The sequence below is a fragment of the Octodon degus genome, unplaced genomic scaffold (assembly GCF_000260255.1).
Source record: "Octodon degus isolate 3935 unplaced genomic scaffold, OctDeg1.0 scaffold00012, whole genome shotgun sequence".
Classification (NCBI taxonomy): Eukaryota; Metazoa; Chordata; class Mammalia; order Rodentia; family Octodontidae; genus Octodon; species Octodon degus.
This window is the reverse complement of record NW_004524588.1, coordinates 2,965,494-2,970,206: the sequence shown is the minus strand read 5'-3', so window position 1 is coordinate 2,970,206 and position 4,713 is coordinate 2,965,494. Positions and strand designations below refer to the sequence as shown.

Here is a 4,713-nt window from a genome sequence, read left to right as displayed (position 1 = left end):
GAGAGAGAGAGAGAGAGAGAGAGAGAGAGAGAGAGAGAGAGAGAGAGACAGACAGACAGACAGACAGACAGAGAGAGACAGAGAGAGAACCTTTTGAATGCCCATTGAAAGCTAGAGGCCCTTTTGCAGGAAAACACATATAAACATTTATCCATAAAAATTTAAGGGCCTCCTGCTGCTTAGAAGCATTAGGTACTCTCCAAGAAACCATGAAGCACTTGGGACAGTAAAAGAACCCTGGAGAAAAACTAAATGTAAAAAATGCTCCCTTCCTATTGGAAAAGAGTTGCCAAATAAAATAAAAAATATTTTGAGAGTATTACTAAAACTTTCTTTAAAATTTAACCTATAATGCTAAGTGCAATGCCTGTAATCCCAGCTAGTCAGGATGCTGAGACAGGAGGACTACAAGTTCAAGGCCAGTGTCGGCAACTTAGTGAGATCTTATCTCGAAACAGAAAATGAAAGTGGTCTGGGAATGCAGTTCAGTCACAGGGTGCTTGTCTAGCATGGGCCAGTCCCTGGGTTCAATTCCCACTACTGCAAAATAATTAAACAAACAATTTAAAAAACTAATCTGTCATGCTTATTTGTAACTATTCCCTTCACAAATCAGATCAAATACTAACCTGCTTTGGTCATTCAGAATAGAATCTGAGATTCATACTATACTATATAAGGGCCCTATGCAGCTTGCCTCCTGCCTGCACTTGTTTACTATACCTTTGAGCACCCTTTGGCCTGCCTCTGGCTTCTGGAATACACCAACTCTCTACAAGTCACTCTCTTTGCTGAAAGGTCTCGGAGGAACCTATTTCCTCCACTCACAACATTTTCTGGTTGCCATCCTGCAGGCCTCAATTCATGTGTCCCCTCCTCACTTGAACACCCATTGCTACCTTTACCTAGGCCTGTCACTGTCACATCACTCAATTTTTCTTTGTAGACCTTTAGCCATGGTTCTAGCCATTGCTTTTATTGTCTTCTCGCCCCACCTGTGAAGGAAAAGACCTTGACTGTCTTGTGTATAACCCTATTTCCAGGGCTTAGGTATCTATCTGGTACACACTGATATGTAGGAGGCACTCAATCACTGTTGAGTGAATGAACTTCAGCTGGAGGTGGTTAAGATTTGTGAAGGTCTAAGTACTATTGTCTATATTTATTTCTTTTTTTTTTTTTAATACTTTTTATGGTAAAAATACAGCAAAAATAGTTTTTGTTCAAAGATGAAAATATATACTGCTATGGTCACGGTTCTAAGGGTGGTTCAAGCAGTCTCTGGCTCCTCCTCAGTGTACTGTAGTGTAGGCTGACTTCAACCACAGCTTCTCCAGCTTCAGTCATTTATCAAAGCTAATATCATACTATAAAGATACATGAAGAAACAGAGCAAGTGGAAACCAAGTTTGATCATGGCTTCTTTCATGTGTGACTTCAGCTGCCCTCGATTGTTTATTTCGGTTGGGTCAAACACTCCCATGTTGCCACTTGGCACCATAATGAACCGATATATATTCCAAGTGGCAACAGGCAAGTTGAGCAGGAAGATGAACCAGTGCAAGGAGACAAGCATCAGGACGCTGACAACGGAATGGCCAATCATTTCTGGAATCACCCACTTGTTTAATTTCGAGCAACATGATCTAGCATTAATATAATCACATTCTAAATCAGATAATGTAATTATCTGAGAAGTACATGGAGAGGAAGATCAGCGCGCAGCAGTCCAGCAGAGAAAAGATGAACACCACCGCCTCCATCCTCCGCCGCCGCCGGGGCCTCGCTGTCAGCCCAACGCGCCTGTCTATATTTATTTCTAACTAAAAACTTTGGCACTCCTCTACATATTTAACTGAAACCAATATTATACCCTATCCCTGCATGTCCTCAAAGGGAAAATAGCTTTTTATGGATTTGATTATAATGTCTCAGAGCCCCTATCTGATGGTACCCTAAGTTTATGAGCTCTCTGTCAGCCTTTGGGGAATCAGGCACTCACCCATCTCAATACATCTCAATAAGCTGGACATTGTTTTAGCTTAAACTTGTCTAAGTGTGTGGAAACCCTTTCTGGAATTATGTTTGGAGTGTTATGAAATCTGTAGGTCAGTTTGGGAAGAACTGATAGCTTTACGATATTTGCTCTTCAAATCCATAGATCAATAAGTCGCTTAAATTATATAGGTTTTTTAAAAGTATTTGGTACAAGGTCTCACTATGCAGCTTGGACTCGTAGTGATCCTCCTGTTTCAGCCTCCCCAGTGCTGGGACCACAGGCATGCGCCACCATGTCTGGACTCAGTGGCTGGCTCAGCCCACCCAGGGGTGGGCCCAGCACATCATGTGGTGCTGGGGATTGAGCCCTGGCCCCTGCACTTGCCTAAGCAGGTGCTTGGTCCACTGAGCTATCCCATCAGTCCTAGGTCTTCATTAAATTTCTTCATCAGCATTTTATAATTTGGTGCATATAGATACTATACATATTTTGTTAAGTCACACTTATTTCATATTCTTTGGAGCAATTGTAAGTGGTACTGTTTTAAATTGCTGTTTCCACATGTCATCAACAGACACAGAAGCTTTTATTTTTGATAGAACAAGGACAAGTGTACCTGTCAGTAAACTTGCTCAATTGTTTCCCTTTAACCAGCTGGACTAGTATTTACCCCAACATTCAAGGTTCTCCACTGTGTGCCTCTGAGTCTCTTTAATTTGACCTCACACCTAATGGCTAAATACCAGCAGCAACTGCCACTGGGTCTGCGCATCTCTCACCTCAGTACTCCTTCATTCCACCTCCATGTCTTCAGTCATGCCATTTCTTCTCTAGATGACTCCTTTTACTGATTCCTTCGCCATGAACTAAATCTTAATTATCCTTCAAGAAGCAGGTCAAAGCTGTTTATAAGATGCCTTCCTTTAAAAAATCCTCTTATGCCAGTCCTCGCACATGTTTGTAATCCCATCTACCTAGGAGGCTAAGTCAGGAGGATCAAAGCCTGGGCCATTTAACTTAAAAAAAAAAAAAGCTCTGGGTACAGTAGCTAAGTGGTAGGGTACCCCTGGCTTCAAGCCTTAGTACTGAAGAACAAACCAAAAAACAACCTCCCACATTGCTTTTCTCTGGACTCTGAGCCCATATTATATGCCACTCTATCATTAGTGTTTAGTTAGCTTTAGTCTTGTTTCAGTAAGATGATCCAGAGTGAAGAGACTTCTAGAACAGTTGTCATAGGACCACATAGATGGAGGACAATTATAAATGAAGAAAAGGCAGACGTTTTAAGGTGTGTCAATTAGAATTACTAGGAAGGCAGTATGCACAGGGTACACTGCACCATAAATTCTTTTGAGTCTTTATCCAGGTACATCTGTGTTGTCCAACGCTAGGCTAAGGACTCCGACTCTTTCTTAAAGTCCCAGTCCCTCCAATTTAGCAGATTTGAGATTCAGCTGCTTTCCAATTACTCTCTCCAAAGTGTTCTGAACACGGCAGTTCTATAGGTAGAGCTCCAGTAAGCCCAGTGAAGCTGCAGTAACATCTCCAGGCCACCAGAGGTCAGCGACCAAGCAGCGAAGAGAAAGCTCCCCCTCCACAGAAGTCTGCAAGAGGTCAAAGGCGCCGGCTGCAAAGTTGGGGCTCCGTCAGTAGCCTTCACGCTTCCGGTACAGCATGAGGTCTCGGCTGTCTTCCATCTCCGGTGGGTTCATTTTCCTCCTCTAAAAGATGCGCTGAAAATATCCACAGCCTTTCGCCATCATGCTAACCTTAAATGATTACCAGTCACAACGAATGCGCTTTAGCAGCCCGACTTAAAGGCAGAAAAGTAGCAAAAGAGATGTATTGCTTTCCAACCTAATCCCAGCCCACTTCGTAGTACTCCTGCCAATTAAAAAAGCCCCTTAGGTAATGTCCACATAGATCCCAACAACAAACAGTGCCTTAGCGGGGCTAGTGTCCCTACTCTAGTACAGTGCAAAGAGCTAGATCATTCCTACACATAAATTCTGGCTCAAGGAGCAGTCCCCTCGCAGTGTGCTTTTCTGTCATTAATCACATCTTTGTTCTGTGATATCCACGTGAGTCCTTCTCAGAAACAGCTTCATGCTCAAATGCTCAAAGAACACTGGAATAAAGCTCCGATTGTCCTAAGTCAGTGATTCCAAGTCCTGGTTTGTCACCACCTCAGGTCTCCAGTTTTGCAGCGTGTGTAATGTCTTCTCAAAACAAACCGATTTCAATGGACTTAAAATGCACGATGTATGTGTCGTGAAATCTTCAAAGGTTTTTACACCTCTCGAGAGGCAGTGTGTCCCTGGTGTAATTTAAGGGTGATTCTGTGTTGTCTGGTGTAGAAAATAGTTTAAGGAGAATACTAGGCTGCACATACTTATGCTATTTGTAAATACTGTATAAGCAAAATAAAATAGGAACATTTTTTTGGGGGGGAGCTTTCAACGAGAGTTGGCCCAATGAGTAGTGCGATTTTTCTTAAAGGACCTATAACTTCTCTCTCTCCTAAGTCAGCTCGAAAGACTTTAATTTTTTTGGTTTATTTTTGTTTGTTTGCATTTCTAAAAGAATGGTTCCAGTGCTCTCAAGTCACAGTTTGCGTCGTCTCTCAGTTGGCGAAGCGGCAGAAAACACCCGAGGACCTGGGCGAAGAAGGCTGTGGTCTGGGTGGGTGGAACCTGCACTACCTGTCCGGG

The 4,713-nt window shown here is 42.8% G+C and overlaps 1 protein-coding gene and 1 pseudogene across 1 annotated transcript in view; one reads left to right on the top strand and one right to left on the bottom strand.

Moving 5' to 3' along the window:
- Positions 1–1,202: 1,202 nt before the first annotated feature.
- Positions 1,203–1,798, bottom strand: LOC101585120 (annotated as a pseudogene).
- A 2,806-nt stretch (positions 1,799–4,604) lies between these two features.
- The window catches only part of Dusp16 (dual specificity phosphatase 16), a 73,239-nt gene continuing 73,130 nt past the window's right edge, over positions 4,605–4,713 (top strand). Inside the window, exon 1 of the mRNA XM_004626072.2 lies at positions 4,605–4,684. The gene's annotated coding sequence lies outside the window, so the exon portion shown is untranslated. The remainder of the gene's footprint in view (positions 4,685–4,713) is intronic.